Genomic DNA, 17,500 nt, shown 5'->3' with positions numbered 1-17,500 from the left:
TGATTTTTTCGAAGACATGGACCTGGAAGAGATATGTGAAACCGGTTATGAAGAAGATAGAGATCTGGATATCATAGATGGCTTTTTCCATCAAAGCGTGACTTATGCGGTTTTCGGTATTGATCTTTCAGGTCATGCGATTGTCATATGACTGGATGTTTTTGTCTATGAAAAGGAATTTGGAACTTACAAATTTACTTGAAACTGATATATCTGATTTTTTCGAAGACATGGACCTGGAAGAGATATGTGAAACCGGTTATGAAGAAGATAGATCTGGATATCATAGATGGCTTTTTCCATCAAAGCGTGGCTTATGCGGTTTTCGGTATTGATCGACATTTATCAGAAATAACACACAAACAGCGGTGAATCAGATATAAATGCATCATTTGAAATTATCTTTTAGTTAACGTTTCGTATGCTTCTGCATACTGCATTTGGGGAGTCAGGGTGGTTTAGCGGTTATCAACCGCGCCTCCCACCTCTGTGGGTCTTCTGTGACCTGGGTTCAACCCTGGCCTCTGGTCGTATGTGAGCTGAGTTTCAGTTGATTTCAATCTGACTCCGAGGGTTTTTCTCTGGTAACTTCGTTTTTCCTCCCTGATCAAAAATCGACTCTCAGTCAATTACATCCGGCTGCGGGCGGATATTGAACCTCGATAGGGCTAACCTCTGGTATCCTTCCCTTTCATTGAATTAAAATGGATAAAGTTGGTGTTATTATACATCTTCAAAAGTCACGGTGAATGCGAAATTGAAGTTTAAATATACAGGATCACTAACTTATTAACTATTAACTATTAAATAACAATACAGGTGACAAAAACTAATAAAGACACAGCTTTTCGCTGCTGGCATATTCATTTATGGCCGGCCTTAAATCTTTGATCAACGGTAATGTAAAAAAATGTATATGCTTTGTTTATACTGGAAGTGCACTTAGCTATCAAGCTAGTTTACAGGCACCCCACTTTTAACAATGTGACAGAAACCATTCAAAGTTAACAGAAACATTATTAAGAACCCCAACTAGCAGGGGGCAACCAGTTGGCTATTTACAAAGCGTGGTAGAGTTGAATCCGGGACAACCGGAAATAAATCCTAACCAGAGGTTAGAACGGGATTTGAACCCGGAGCAGCCGCATGCAAACCCAACGCCTTAACCGCTCGACCACGCTGCCTTCTGGTGTCTCCCTTAGTTTAGAGTGTGTTTGTCTTTCGCTAAATTTTTAAAATGATAATAATAATATAACAACAATAATAATAATACATTTCTATAGCGCCCTATCCTAGAGCTCTAAGGCGCTTTACAATAAAATGTTAAAAAGCAGTAACTTACAAAAGCAAATTAAACTACAAATTAAAATAGCGCTTAAAAAGATAAGTTTTAAGATGAAGTTTTAAGTTTAAAAGATGTAAGATTTGGACTACATTTTACATTTTCTGGAAGATTATTCCAAAGTTTAGGAGCGGTGGAACTGGTTCCATTCACGCAGACAAATTGACTCCGACAAGCTAGGTAGGATTTGAACCAAGCGAGGACCCTTCCCTTGATACCAAACCGCATCTTCAATCTGTCGAGTAGTAAACTGTGATCAACAGTGTCAAAAGCTGCTGATAAATCGAGCAGTAACAAAACGACAGTGGCACCATTGTCTACAGCTCGTAAGATGTCATCATGTACTTTCAAAAGGGCGGTCTCAGTACTATGACATAGTTGTTTCTTGTAGGCAGATTGTAGTTTCTCACTGAGATTATTCTCATCGATATAATGCACAAGTTGGGCGCCAACCGTCCTCTCAATTAATTTAGAAATGAACGGAAGATTAGACACCGGACGAAAGTTCTTAAACTCCTCATGATCTAAATTAGACTTTTTCAAAAGTGGAGTAATCAAAGCACACTTAAGTGCATTAGGCATAAAAGCCTCCTCTAAAGAACGATTCTATATCAGTAATTACTGGCAGCAAAGTTGGCAAACATTTCGTTAAGACAGAGGCAGGCAGAGGATCAAGAGCACAAGTTTTAACTTTGATTGATTTCATCAGATTAGCCATGTATTCAGTAGAAACACGTTGGAAGGTCACAAGTTCGCAGGGACACAGGGTAGCAGAATTCTCTGAGGGTAAATTTGGAGTATTGGGACTGCAAGCAGGTAAACATTCCTGTATACGGTCGTATCTTGTCAACAAAGAAAGACTTGAACCGTTCAGCTAGAGCAGAGTCAGAACTTGCAGAAGGATAACGCAAGAGAGGTTTTCTGTATAACAAAGTATTAATCACTTGAAATAACATTTGTTGGTTTCCCCAATTGGCCTCTATTTTTGATGAGTAGTAGACCTCCTTCCCATTTTAAACTGTGACCAGCTGATGTGTTAGCCAATAGCTTTATGTGCCACTTCGAAGAGAGGTGGGTTCTTAATTACATCGGTCGTCCTTCTATTTGGTTTCAATCCCGTTTCTTGATGTAATATATCAAAAAACGAGTGTGAGTGTTTCGTCAGGGGTTCAAAACACCGAGAAACAGATGAGAGCATGAGTTAGTGTTTAGTTAACATAGTTTTGAAATCCAAAGGAAAAACAAATTTTTTTTTGGTCATAGTACCACTTTAAATTGTCCAGTTAAGAGCGACGATAAGTACTGAGAGCATTGTTAGCATAGATGTCTATAAAGTGACAATTGCTTATATTGTCAATGTTAAGTGCGAGGTCACTTCTATCTTTGGTCAATAAACAACACTTTAAATATACGTTTCTTGCGTTCATTACTTATCTTGCTCAAGATTTTGCAGTAGACACACGTACGCATTGCGTACCTATTTTTAGTGATCGTCAGTTGAGGAAAAAATGGATCGGAAAGAATAGTGGAAGTTTGTGTTTGGAAAATCCAAAGAATAGCAAAACACGACGTGTAGCAATTCAATTGTGGAGAATAAGAGTGATATCTGCTTCGTTTAGGATCGTACTAATGATCATCGGTTCGGTGAGATGGTACCATTGACTATAACAAAGTTGTTTCTGTATCGATCTGTGTCAAGCTCGCCAATAGTTATAGACTTTGATAGTGTTTGAACAAACTTCTCGGCGTTCATTGTAACAGTCCATTTTTCGCAAATCCAGTTCGGCCATGCTTACTTAAAAATATTCGCAAGTTTAATTGAATTGCGTTTGTAAAAGAAAAAACCTATGCATAACGTGATTGTTTTATCATGAGACTAGATCATGTAATAAACACATCAAATTACAATTGCAGAGTCATTTGTCTTTGTTGAGAAAGCCAATTGCTGACCTCGCATCAATTAGCATCCCCTTGAACCGACAGGTTTAATTTGCTCTTACTACTCAATGCTCATTATATGTAATCGCACATTGCGATGACATGTTTATTACGCATTACTAATCGGTTCAAATAACACTTTAATCTTAAAATTACAGCAAACAAACTTTCAATCGGTCAAAGTTCAATTCAATAAATTTTTGCTGTCAACAGAAATAGTGCTTAAAATATGTTTTATACGTGGACAAAAGTGGTTCAATGAGAGTCACAATGAGGAAGAAAGTCGCTTTCTTTTGCAGAGCAACTGTTAACCAATCAATATCAAGTAATCCTGCCTTCTTGATAACCAAAAGTACTCTCGACTACTCTCGACATTAACAAAAAATGCCCTCTGTCTCAGCCAATCAGCATTCAGTAATTTTGCCCCGTAATTAAAAAACTAAGTAAGATGAACAAGTAATTGATGCGTAATCAGCCAGTTCTGACTACGTTTTACTTGCTTCCTGTTGTGTTTTCTATACTTTAAATTAATGCTTGAGAAGTATATCGGTGTTGTTTTTACATAAAGTTTGTAAAACGTTCACGGTCATTCAGTATTCCTGCTTAAGAGCTTGTAACGATTTGAGAAACATTGCAAGGTAATTAATAATATTAGCTAGACTGTTCACAGTCCCCTATTTTTCCGTTTGATCGTCTGCATCGAGCACAAACTTTCACCATATTTGTTTTAAAAAGCGAGCGCGAACTGGGGAGAGCGATATAACTACCGAGCGGGTGGGGGGAGTGGAGGGGTTTTGGCAGGAAAAATAGGGAGATTGTCCGATTGTACCACTACATGTAGAATCCCTCTTTTCATGCACGAAAAGGTTGTGGAATAGTTATGTCAAGTAACTGGATATCCACGCGTTTAGGGAAAAAACTTGACAGCTTTTCGCTCAACATTCGACCGCAAGACCTACTGAGATTTCTCTTTTAGATGTAGTAAGGCGAATTTGTTTACTATACAATTTGCTGAAATCTGAATTTTTTTAATCAGTATTTTTCGTATTTCAGTTCAAAATGTGAACGGACTTTGCCGCATCTTTCCGTAACTGAACACCTTCCTTGACAGGAGATCCGCGACGTGTTTAATTGTAAAGTCAAAAATCTGGATCTATACATACAGTGGTATTAAAAAAGAAAATTACACTAACCAAGTTTCAACGGTGTGACTTTCGTCGACAACTATCAGCGACAGTTGTCTCAAGAGCGCCGTGGATTCAAACCGCAACAACCGTAGTCTCTCGACAAAGCTTGCCCAGCGGAAGGGTAAATGATTTGAAAGTTGTTGTTCTTCATCTCATTTAATACATCTACATTTTTCTCAAAACCCTTAACGCTCAAATCAAAATCATTAGAATTAATGTGTTCCTCTCCTATACTTCCCAACGGTACGTACAATAAACAAACACGAGGGCCGATCTCTTCCAGAAGTGCTTTCATTTTCCAATTGCTTGACAAGTACAAAGCTTTGGTGGATCAGGCTTTTCCGAATCCTGTAGAAAGGACAGCCAATACATCCTTGCCTTACAGTAAAAGCGTAATCGCTTCCTTCTGTTCTTCTTTTAGGACTAATCCACCAAGTCGCCTAAATATAGCCTTTCGAAAACTTGAGACTCTTGCGATTCTTTCTCTAGATAAGCCATGTTGTTTTCGAACCTGTATTTTTATTGACAGATGCACTGTGTTATGGACCAATCAGGTATTGCCGTTGCTGGTGCAACGGGACTCGCTCATAGCCTACTCGCTGAACACCAGTCGCAGTAAAGATCGGACAATCTCCCTATTTTTCCTGCAAAAACCCCTCCACCCACTCGGAACCCCACTCGGTAGTTAGATCGCTCTCCCCAGATCCCGACGATCAAACGGAAAAATAGGGGACTGTGAACGGTCTAAATATTAGCCTGAGGGGTGTAATAAATTATTTGATTCTTGTTTGATCGCGGAACTATATAACCTGCGATCAGGCCCATTTTTAGCTTCGCCCATATGTTCTCTTATGTCTTCGCTCGCTAAAATTGGGCCTGACCAAAAGTCTCTCAAGAATTCCGTTTGGTCGGCCAAAATTTGGCCGACCAAACTCGTGATCTGATTGGCTGTTGAAACGCCGGAAGTGAAAATACCATCGTGATTGCGCGGAGCTCTCGCGAAGTCCTCGAGACTAATCCGCCATAAGTGTACGAAGAAATTTGCTCCCTTTTGTTCTTACAAAATTATGCCGTGGACGGTGCAACTTGATTTTTTTTGTATAAATGGAGATATGCCATCTGAAATATCTCATAACTTGTCCAGAATCGGGTTTGAATCTCTGGAACGAGTGAAATTAGCGATTCCGTTGTCGAGCTCTGTGGCCATGGGGTTGACAGAACTTTGGCACAAAGTTCCCTGATGTTTTGAAAGCCGCTAAATAGCTGGTTCTTTCAAATGGCAATGAAAGCCGATGCATATTGGTTTCCTGGATGAGACAAGGGACATATATATCAACAGGAGGAGATGCTGATAAAATCGCAAGTTACACGAATGCATGTTTTGAATATCTGTGTATCAAACGGCTTTATTTATTTGCTGTACATGACTGATGACACGGTTTTTTTGCTCACTTCATAATATTTCCAGTTGATTTAACTTAAAACTCACACTCCAGAAACTAAAATGGCATGTTTCCAGAGAGATCAATTGTACAACAATAAAAGAAACTTTGCGAGTCCATGTTACTGTTCGTACTCCATCAAAAAATTAACAGCCAAACGTATCATGATTTTACTGCGCGCAATTCTAGAAATACACTGCAACTGAAGATATTACCCGAAAAAATCCCCAAAGAAACCTTCATGGGAAACACGTTAAAGGAAGAATGTATTTCTCTTTTTTTTTCTTTAAAAATCTATTGCCAAACCGTCCAACGACAAAATGCTAGGTTATCTCAATTACAAATTTAAGATGTCAAGCTTAAAAGATTGCATATTCAGTGAAGTTCGGAGGGAGAATTACACCGGCCTTTGCCGCAATATAGTGGTCGAAAACATTCCCCATGCTTTAAATGTGTTTTTCTCAAATTAAAGCCAACGGTAACTTTCGAATTCGTTTATAATATTCCTCCCACGGTAATTAACTTTGGTCAAAACAAAATAGCGTGAATCTGCCGTCCACGCGTGTATTGGTGTAATGGAAGTAAATTTGATTGGCCGACGAAGGACATGTCAATCAATCAAAAAAGGTGGGCGGAAGGAATTTCGAAGAGGAATTTGGTCAGGCTCTATTTTCCGTTTTACGTAGCTCGCGAAACTAAAATAGAGCCTGATCGCAGGTTAGGAACTAACTATATAATGCCTTGCATTCTTTCCTTACACATTGAGAGAGTAAGTAAATGATGTATCTTGAATTGTTCCTGAACAGAGAAGGTTTTAGTTGTTTAATCCGCTTAGATTCAAAGTGGAGGGTGTCCGCACAAAGCAAATGGCGAGTAAGAATGCATTGAAATTTTCAGCCATAACAAATCCGTAATGTCTTCTCCCTTTAAAGTTTTACTTTAAGCTGAGCAAGACCGGAGCCTTGTATGTATGGTTTCCATCACAACTTTGAGCCTCCTGGAACGAAACCATCAGTTGTTTGGAGCAATGGAACAGTCATTTCATCTCGATCCGTGTTCAATTTGAAGTGCCTTTCTAATCAGTTGCGCAGTTTGCTCGAGTGTGAAATGACTTCTTGTTTTTCCTGCTCCACTTGTCACTTCTCTTAAGAACCTTTCAGCTTTCTGCATCAGTTCTACTTTTTTGGCTACTAGGCATAAATGATTTGTGTTAAGAAAGTTTAAAGTTTTCGTACAAGATTTGATAATGCATGGATAACCACATTAAATTATAATATTTTGCAGAGTCACTTCTTGTCGTGGAGGACGTCACATCGATAATTAGCATCCCATTGGTAAGTTGCTCACTGTTACTCTTTCTTAATAACACCAACAAGTAATTTTTGTGTGATAAACCAGTTCTGATGACTTTTGCGGTAGTTTTTGTTGTTTCCTCTTTACTCAGTTTGGATCAAGTTAGTGACTAGTGACTCAGTTTGGATCAAGTTAGGGGCAACGAACAATGACATCCTTTTCTATGTATTTGCATTCCGTAACTTGCTGAGTACATTTCTCTGAAGAAGGTCGCAGAAGGCGGCTGAAAATGTAGTTTTTTAACGTTTTAAGATCTGTTTTAACCCCTCTTCTTTTAGAATGCTTTATGTTTATTTTCTATGACGCGCCGTAGCGGACAAAAATACTTCTGTCGATTTATATAGAACTTGTGCTCTTCAAGGATAACTTGTTGCTCCACATCTACAACTTGTTTTCTGCAAGTAAAACTTGTTGCTGCATACATCTAACTTTTAACCAATTGTGTACAACATGTTTTCCTAATAGTGTACTTGTCTTAACGTTTCTGCTACTTTAGTTAAAACATACACAACTTGTTTTCCAACATACAACTTGTCGAAACCGTTTGAGCTTGTGACAATTTTCGTAAAACTTCTTTGACATTTTCGTACAACTTGCTATCGATTGAATGTTTGGCTTATCGATTGATGGCTCAACCCATCATTCTTTGCGTGCGCTCTATTACAAAATGGCGGCTCAAACTGTTTCTGATCTGGAAAGTGTCATTTTTACTCTGCCATCGTTACTGTGCGAGATGGAACGCCATTATTTGTCCAATACTATCGATATGTGTGGATTTTTTGCACGGAGAGGAGAAGACTTTATAGGTTTACTGCGAGTGTGTGCATCAGTACTCAACAGATCAACGTCACATTTTCTTTAACTCGGGAATTACAAGAGTTGATCAGTCGTTTGGAGTGTAATGTCTTTCACTTTCAGTCACGACAAGATTTTCTGCTGGAAGGAGGCAGTCTTGTATTGCCCCAAAGTTACACACGCAAAACAGTGCAAAATGGAAGACAAGGAAGGCAGATATACAAGATTACAGAATTTCAAATTTGGGGTCTCAGAAGCGTGGGTTTCACATGGAGAAAAATTGCAAGTTTCTTTTGTGTTTCGGAGCGAACATTGAGACGACGGCGTCAAGAAATGGGATGGCCTACGAGAGAGCAGGAGTTCAGTCAAATTTCAAACAACACCTTGGACATTCAACTGTGTTTAATATATCAAGATATATTCCATTTAATGTTGGCAGACTGCACTGTTTCCTTGATATTGTTTTTGCAGCACATATGAAAATCTCAGTTTCTCCAGTTACTCAATAATGCATCATGTTTACAAATTTAATTTTGGGAAGACAAGTGCATGTTTTGCATTTATACTTGTATTGTCAGGAACAGGTGTGCTTTACACGATTTTAAGTGATGTAGCCACTGAATAAGTACTACTTGTCTAGTATAAGCTTACATTCCTTGCACATGTCAATATTTGTTTACCCAGTGATGTATCTCTGATAATTACCACCCTGGTACTTGGAGTTCCTTCGAATTTGTTGTTGTTATTCTGTTAATGTTTTTTTCCTGATCATGTGGAAGTGATGATTATGGAAGTACAATAAACTGTTTAAGTGTTTTCCACATCGTGTCAGTTGTTCTAGTGAAAATTTCCTGTATTCACTCTGTGCTAAATGTTTCCTTACAGGAATGCAGGTTTGCTGGGTAAATCACGAACTAGTGGGATATTTTTAGAACTGAGCAGTACATGCAAGGAGAACCCAGAGCAAAATTTCTACTTTGGAACACAGAAGGACATAACAATTGATCGAACAGCACTGTTTTGGAAAACTTGGTTCAAGCATGGATTTATTATGTGCAAGACCTCTTAAGAAAAGACGGAAAATTTCTATATCTTGAAGAATGCAATGAAAAATTTGGGTTGAAAGTTAATTACCTGTAATACTTTCAAATTAGTGCTGCCATACCAAGTTCGCTGAAGCAAACTGTACTGCAAACCCCATTCTCTGTTGAATGTTTTTTCTCAACACCTGATCTGCTCTACTTATCCGAAGAGAGTTCTCTATCCTTGTCTAAAATGCTGTTTTCTTGACTATAGAAGCAATTTTACCAAGATATATCAGATTACTAAAGATAACAAAAAATTGATTAACCATGGTTTTCAGTCTGAAATCAAGCTTTTGGATAAAGGGTGGAAGAATGTGTTTACAATTTGTGGGTTAGAGCACTTTTCAATTGAGTGTAGTAAATCCAAAACCAAACCAATTACTTTCCAATTAGACTAAGTAAGTCCTAGTCAAAACCAAAGCAATTTTCTAATTACTTTTGGCACTCCATCGAAAACCACTCTAACCAAAAGCATAGACTCACAACTGCAATTACTGTGTAGAGAAATCTGTAATTTACAGTTGCTATCCAAAACAGAATGAACTCCCACATATATGAGGGTTAGGGTAAGTTGCAGTGACATAGTCTTTTCCATAACATCAATGCTGATGGATCCAGGACAGCTACATGTACATACATTTTATTGAAGCCCCCTCTGCAGGGACTGCTATCAATACCTTGTTATACCAAGACATTAAAGTACACATAAGCAATCTAGCAAGTCACATAAACGTACAACTTTAATTGAGGGGGCTCAAAATATAAGATAACTACGCTGAGCCACATGAGCGAAGTTCTTAACTATTTCAGGAAGAATTTAGCTATTTGGATCTTGAAGGGGGCAAAGGTGCAACAGTCGGGTAATACATAAATGTTATTGGTGCACAAAATTAGCAATGACACCCACAGCTTGCAAGTACCGGTATGTGTTAACCCCACTATTCTGGTCATCACTGAGAGGGTTTACAGCCAGTGCCAGTGTATCATGCTGTGAGGGAGAAAGTTCAATTTCTGACCCTGGTACTTGAATGTTGTTGTCTGTTTGTAACTCGGGCATTGGTGCAAGATCATCAACTCCATAGTCATCTGACACAGTCTCTGTATCACTCAAATCAGGAAGACAATTGTACAGACCTTCAACCATTAGCTGCAAGGGTGTTTGGCATCTCTCTGAAGACAAACCGTGGTGATTCCACTGCAAAACAAATTCCTCGATGGTTCTGTTGATCCTTGGTTGGTAAACATAGTGCAATGCAAACAGATGTAGCTCATTAAGTGGGTCAAGCAAGCCAAAGCTTTCTAAGTAAGTAAATATGTTTCTGTATGGTGTGACAATGTACCTCACGACATCAACCCATAGACGTTCAATACGTTGGTTATGTACGGAAAGGCCTGTTAGCACGTGAGACCCTTCAACTCCATGAGCATTTAACATAAAACGAGCCACTTCAATGTTCTCTGTGCCATGATCGCATCGCATTCTTGTAGGAAGACCAAATGTTCTAACTGCTCCCCGAAACAACTGAAGAACCGTTTCAGCTTTGTTATTGGAGCTGCAGCAAAGAAATACAACTACTGTTGAAAAGCCATCAATAGCCCCATGTATGACAAACCTCCATCTGATGAGTTTCTGGTTACCGTCCTGATGCCTATAAATGAGCCAGGTATAAGAAAGGAGTTCTCTCAACTGTAGTTTACATTGAAAAATCAGGCTATCCTAAAACAAATTATGCTATCATTGTAGAATCACTGATGCCATACTATTTAAACACTAAATGAAGGTAGTTTCACACTTCGAAAAATGGTCCCAATGTCTGGGGGCAGATGTTAACAAGTACTATCCTGTGGAAACGGCTCACTTCCTACTTCCCCTACCCACTCATGAGGCAACCAGAACAACTTTGAACAATGAGACGGACTAATTGGTGGAATAACATGTCACATTGCTAGAAGGTATTTATAATCCATCAAATATCTTTGCTCGTGTGCCATTGCTGTAAACACGTCACATGACCGAATATTTCTCCAGCTGAAACTGGGGACTGTCCGAGAATATTCCCAAGTTTTCAAAACTGTGCGCGTTGCGAAAAAGATTTGAGGGATAATAAACACAATAGCCACCATGTGGCACGAAAATATGCTACGATATTTGTCCTTGGACATTATCTGTTCCTCAAAGCTCACAGTTTTCCGTGAGCGTAGCTCGAGGAAAACTGTTCGCTTCTGAGAGTGGAGCTCAAGGAAAACTGTTTGCTTTGAGGAACAGATAACGTCCAAGGACAAATATCCTAGCATATTTTGCGCCAAATGGAGGCTATTGTACATATGTATAGTGGTACTTTCCTCTCTTACCATAGGGCATTGGGCTTCGTGACACTGTAAACTCGCCTCTGGACTGTTCTAAAACGACGCAATGCACGGCTGACCGGATCGACTCTGAAAATAGACTGCCTAACTCTGTTTCTTTGAACGAGGAGACCTCGTCCTCTGAGAGCCCCTAACACCATTTGCTCACCAGAATTGGGTGACAGAGAGAGAACATCCCTGACAACAATGTCCAAGGTGTTGTCTGAAATTTGACTGAACTCCTGTTCTCTCGTAGGCCATCCCATTTCTTGACGCTGTCATCTCAATGTTCGCTCCGAAACACAAAAGAAACTTGCAATTTTTCTCCATGTGAAACCCACGCTTCTGAGACCCCAAATTTGAAATTCTGTAATCTTGTATATCGGCCTTCCTTGTCTTCCATTCTGCACTGTTTCGCATGTGTAACTTTGGGGCAATACAAGACTGCCTCCTTCCAGCAGAAAATCTTGTCGTGACTGAAAGTGAAAGACATTACTCTCCAAACGACTGATCAACTCTTGTAATTCCCGAGTTAAAGAAAATGTGACGTTGATCTGTTGAGTACTGATGCACACACTCGCAGTAAACCTATAAAGTCTTCTCCTCTCCGTGCAAAAAATCCACACATATCGATAGTATTGGACAAATAATGGCGTTCCATCTCGCACAGTAACGATGGCAGAGTAAAAATGACACTTTCCAGATCAGAAACAGTTTGAGCCGCCATTTTGTGATAGAGCGCACGCAAAGAATGATGGGTTGAGCCATCAATCGATAAGCCAAACATTCAATCGATAGCAAGTTGTACGAAAATGTCAAAGAAGTTTTACGAAAATTGTCACAAGCTCAAACGGTTTCGACAAGTTGTATGTTGGAAAACAAGTTGTGTATGTTTTAACTAAAGTAGCAGAAACGTTAAGACAAGTACACTATTAGGAAAACATGTTGTACACAATTGGCTAAAAGTTAGATGTATGCAGCAACAAGTTTTACTTGCAGAAAACAAGTTGTAGATGTGGAGCAACAAGTTATCCTTGAAGAGCACAAGTTCTATATAAATCGACAGAAGTATTTGTGTCCGCTACGGCGCGTCATAATTTTCTGAAGTGATCACCGTCACTCATGATCAGTTGCGAATGATGCACCCAATATTGCTTACCCATTAATTTATTTGCAGCCAGATTCATTAATATTCCTGCTCAAAAGGTTGAAAAGAGGAACATTGCAAGGTATTTAGTAATATTAGCTTGCTGAGTGTAATAAGTTATTTGTTTGTCCTTTCATCGAACTAATGCTACCCTCTATTCTTTCCTTGCACATCGAGAAAGTAAGTGATGTATCAGTCTTCAGCTTTTTTTTATTTACAGTCATTTGATCTCGATCCCCGGTGTTTGGGTAGGCATAATTTATTTGTGTTAAGAAAGTTATATCCCCCAAGATAATGCTTTACCGAGAGACTTGGCAGTAGATAACCACATCAAATTAAACTTTTTAGAGTTACTAGCCGAACCTTTGGCTTTTGAAAAGGATCCGTTTGGACCAACACTGGTAAGTCGTTTATTTTTACTTATATCTTTATCTTATGAACAAATGACTCATGCTATGCAAACCAGTTTCAATTACATCCAACTTGCTCCATGAAGAGATATTTTTTTCAATCGGTTGAGCCTGCTCGGGGTTACTCGGAATAAATCAGAATTCCCCTTGGCAGGAGTCGAAGCTAAGACCTTCTACAATAAGTTCTCATCTTAGAAAGTCAAATTATTTGAATTTTAAAGCTAAGCCCGGCAAAAAGAGAAGAATGCGATCTAAAATAGAAGTAAGTGAGTGATGGGCTTAACATTAAATGCTTTTATGAGGAAATTATTATTAATTTTTTTGTGTGTTATCTTGGATTAGTATTCGAGGTCTCTTGGTATTTTTTCTAAATCAGAATTTTTGCCTTACTTCATTGCATATCATATGTTTATATCAGAGTTAGAATCTGGAAGAAAGATTGTCTTGTAACCTCCCCTGCTCTTACTGATCAATTGTTAACCAATCAGGATCAAGTGATCATGCCTTAATTCTTGTTGACCTAAAAGTGGCCTGGTGATTAATAAAATAATGCATTCTTTCTCAGCCAATCAGCATTCGGTAATTTTCGCCTGTATTTGAAAAACTTAGTAAATGAACAAGTAATTGATGCGTAATCAACCAGTTCTGACTACGTTTTACTTGCTTCCTGTTTTGCTCTCTATACTTTCAATTAATGCTTGAAAGTATATATTGTTGTTTTTACATAAAGTTTGTAAAACATTCACGGTTATTCAGTTGTAACTGACGTGCGCGCTTGCACGCAAACAATCCACCGATATTGGTTATCCATTAATTCATTTGTAGCTGGATTCCTTGGGTTTCTTCTCAGTCCGTTCCAACGAGGACATTGCAAGGTAATGAGACACTCTAAATTAAATATTTGGTTGTTGTTTGATCGAACTGGACTGCTTTCTGTTCTTTGCTCAGTTGCATCGAGAATCACATCATGTCTCATCAGTCTTAAAGTCTTCACTGTTACTCATTCACGGTTTCATTACAAGACCAAGTAATGTATGCGTAGTAAAACCAAATCTAAATATTTTCTACTGGGCTCCTGTTTGTTACGTTTTCTCTGTACTTTGGATTAAAGTTACTAACTATGTCGACACACATTCCTTTTATGTCTATTTGTTTATTTCCTGGAGTGGTCACGATTATTCAGAAGCTCCTGGTTGTGACTGACGCATGCAGCAAACAATTTACCGATTTTGCTTACCATTAATTCATTTATGGCGGGATCCATTATTCCGGCTTAAGAGCTTGTAACGTTTCAAGGAACATTGCAAAGTAATTAATAATATTAGCCTGAGGGGTGTAATAAATTATTTGTTTCTTGTGTGATCACGGAACTATATACTGCCCTACATTCTTTCCTTACACATTGAGAGAGTAAGTAAATGATGTATCTTGAATTGTTCCTGAACAGAGAAGGTTTTAGTTGTTTAATCCGCTTAGAGTCAAAATGGAGGGTGTCCGCACAAAGCAAATGATGAGTATGAATGCATTGAAAATTTCAGCCATAACAAATTCGTAATGTCTACTCCCTTTTAAGTTTTACTTTAAGCTGAGCAAGACCAAAGCCTTGTATGTATGGTTTCCATCACAACTTTGAGCCTCCCGGAACGAAACCATCAGTTGTTTGGAGCAATGGAACAGTCATTTCATCTCGATCCGTGTTCAATTTGAAGTGCCTTTCTAATCAGTTGCCCAGTTTGCTCGTGTGTGAAATGACTTCTTGTTTTTCCTGCTCCATTTGTCACTTCTCTTAAGAACCTTTCAGCTTTCTGCATCAGTTCTACTCTTTTTGCCCACTAGGCATAAATGATTTGTGTTAAGAAAGTTTAAAGTTTTCGTACAAGATTCAATAATGCATGGATAACCACATTAAATTATAATATTTTGCAGAGTCACTTCTTGTCGTGGAGGACCTCACATCGATAATTAGCATCCAATTGGTAAGTTGCTCACTGTTACTCTTTGTTAATAACACCAACAAGTAATTTTTATGTGATAAACCAGATCTGTTGACTTTTGCGGTAGTTTTTGTTGTTTTCTCTTCACTCAGTTTGGATCAAGTTAGTGACTAGTGACTCAGTTTGGATCAAGTTAGGAGCAACGAACAATGACATCCTTTTCTATGTATTTGCATTCCGTAACTTGCTGAGTACATTTCTCTGAAGAAGGTCGCAGAAGGCGGCTGAAAATGTAGTTTTTTAACGTTTTAAGATCTGTTTTAACCCCTCTTCTTTTAGAATGCTTTATGTTAATTTTCTGAAGTGATCACCGTCACTCATTATCAGTTGCGAATTATGCACCCAATATTGCTTACCCATTAATTTATTTGCAGCCAGATTCATTAATATTCGTGTTCAAAAGGTTGAAAAGAGGAACATTGCAAGGTATTTAGTAATATTAGCTTGCTGAGTGTAATAAGTTATTTGTTTGTCGTTTCATCGAACTATGCTACCCTCTATTCTTTCCTTGCACATCGAGAAAGTAAATGATGTATCAGTCTTCAGCTTTTTTAATTTACAGTCATTTGATCTCGATCCCTGGTGTTTGGGTAGGCATAATTTATTTGTGTTAAGACAGTTATATCCCCCAAGATAATGCTTTACCGAGAGACTTGGCAGTAGATAACCACATCAAATTAAACTTTTTAGAGTTACGAGACGAACCTTTGGCTTTTGAAAAGGATCCGTTTGGACCAACACTGGTAAGTCGTTTACATGTATTTTTACTTGTATCTTTATCTTACGAACAAATGACTCATGCTATGCAAACCAGAATCAATTACATCCAACTTGCTCCATGAAGAGATATTTTTTTCAATCGGTTGAGCCTGCTCGGGGTTACTCGGAATAAATCCGAATTCCCCTTGGCAGGAGTCGAAGCTAAGATCTTATACAATAAGTTCTCATCTTAGAAAGTCAAATTATTTGATTTTTAAAGCTAAGCCCGGCAAAAAAGAGAAGAATGCGATCTAAAAAGAAGTAAGTGAGTGATGAACTGAACATTAAATGCTTTTATGAGGAAATTATTATTAATTTTTTTGTGAGTTATCTTGGATTAGTATTCGAGGTCTCTCGGTATTTTTTCTAAATCAGAATTCTTGCCTTACTTCATTGCATATCATATGTTTATATCAGAGTTAGAATCTGGAAGAAAGATTGTCTTGTAACCTCCCCTGCTCTTACTGAAAAATTGTTAACCAATCAGGATCAAGTGATCATGCCTTAATTCTTGTTGACCTAAAAGTGGCCTGGTGATTAATAAAATAATGCATTCTTTCTCAGCCAATCAGCATTCAGTAATTTTCGCCTGTATTTGAAAAACTTAGTAAATGAACAAGTAATTGATTCGTAATCAACCAGTTCTGACTACGTTTTACTTGCTTCCTGTTGTGCTCTCTATACTTTCAATTAATGCTTGAAAGTATATGGTGTTGTTTTTACATAAAGTTTGTAAAACGTTCACAGTCATTCAGTTGTAACTGACGCGCGCACACACGCAAACAATCCACCAATATTGCTTAGTCATTAATTCAGTTGTAGCTGGATTCCTTGGGTTTCTGCTCAGTCCGTTCCAACGAGGACATTGCAAGGTAACGAGACACTCTCAATTTATTCTTTGTTTGTTGTTTGATCGAACTATACTGCTTTCTGTTCTTTGCTCAGTTGCATCAAGAATCACATAATGTCTCATCAGCCTTAAAGTCTTCACTGTTACTCATTGTTTCATTACAAGACCAAGTAATGTATGCGTAGTAAAACCAAATCTGAATAGTTTCTACTGGGCTCCTGTTGTTACGTTTTCTCTGTACTTTGGATTAAAGTTAGTAACTATATGTCGGCACACATTTCTTTTATGACTATTTGTGTCATTTACTGGAGTGAGTACGATCATTCAGAAGCTTCTGGTTGTTACTGACGCACGCACGCAAACAATTTATCTCTATTGCTTACCATTAATTCATTTGTGGCGAGATTCATTATTCCTGCTTAAGAGCTTGTAACGATTCGAGGAACATTGCAAGGTAATTAGCAACATTGGCTTGAGGGGTGTAATAGATTATTGGTTTCTTGCTTGATCGCGGAACTATATACTTCCCTAAATTCTTTCCTTACACATCGAGAAAGTAAGTAAATGATGTATCTTGAATTGTTCCTGAACCGGGAAAGTAGGTAATTATAATGAATCTTCAGTTTTTTTTTTAATTTACAGTCAGTTGATATCGATTCACGGTGTTTGCGTAGGCATAAATGATTTGAGTAGTACATGGTGGGTCAGAATTTTATCAGTTTTGAACAATCTTTTGGACCCGCCTCACAAAAAAAAAGTGTCCAAAACTGATAAAATTGTTTATCACATCCATTTAGAAATCACTGCTGATCCTTGGAATCTGATTGGCTCTCAGTAAATGGAACTATTTTT

General features: G+C 38.2%; 1 protein-coding gene across 10 annotated transcripts in view; it reads left to right on the top strand.

Moving 5' to 3' along the window:
• LOC137979278 (tetratricopeptide repeat protein 28-like) overlaps window positions 1–17,500 on the top strand; it is a 60,476-nt gene that overhangs the window by 1,371 nt on the left and 41,605 nt on the right. For 3 of the 10 annotated variants that reach the window (XR_011118289.1, XR_011118290.1, XM_068826504.1), the window contains exons 3-10: window positions 7,194–7,243; window positions 12,666–12,717; window positions 12,984–13,036; window positions 13,871–13,920; window positions 14,972–15,021; window positions 15,414–15,465; window positions 15,730–15,782; window positions 16,615–16,670. The gene's annotated coding sequence lies outside the window, so the exon portion shown is untranslated. Of the gene's footprint in view, window positions 1–5,507; window positions 6,783–7,193; window positions 7,244–12,665; window positions 12,718–12,983; window positions 13,037–13,870; window positions 13,921–14,396; window positions 14,456–14,971; window positions 15,022–15,413; window positions 15,466–15,729; window positions 15,783–16,614; window positions 16,671–17,500 lie in introns of those variants that run through there. The other 7 variants (XR_011118291.1, XM_068826506.1, XM_068826502.1 and 4 more) reach the window with 5 other exon arrangements.

The sequence above is a fragment of the Montipora foliosa genome, chromosome 12 (genome assembly GCF_036669935.1).
Source record: "Montipora foliosa isolate CH-2021 chromosome 12, ASM3666993v2, whole genome shotgun sequence".
Taxonomy (NCBI): domain Eukaryota; kingdom Metazoa; phylum Cnidaria; class Anthozoa; order Scleractinia; family Acroporidae; genus Montipora; species Montipora foliosa.
This window is presented reverse-complemented; position numbering and strand designations above follow the sequence as displayed.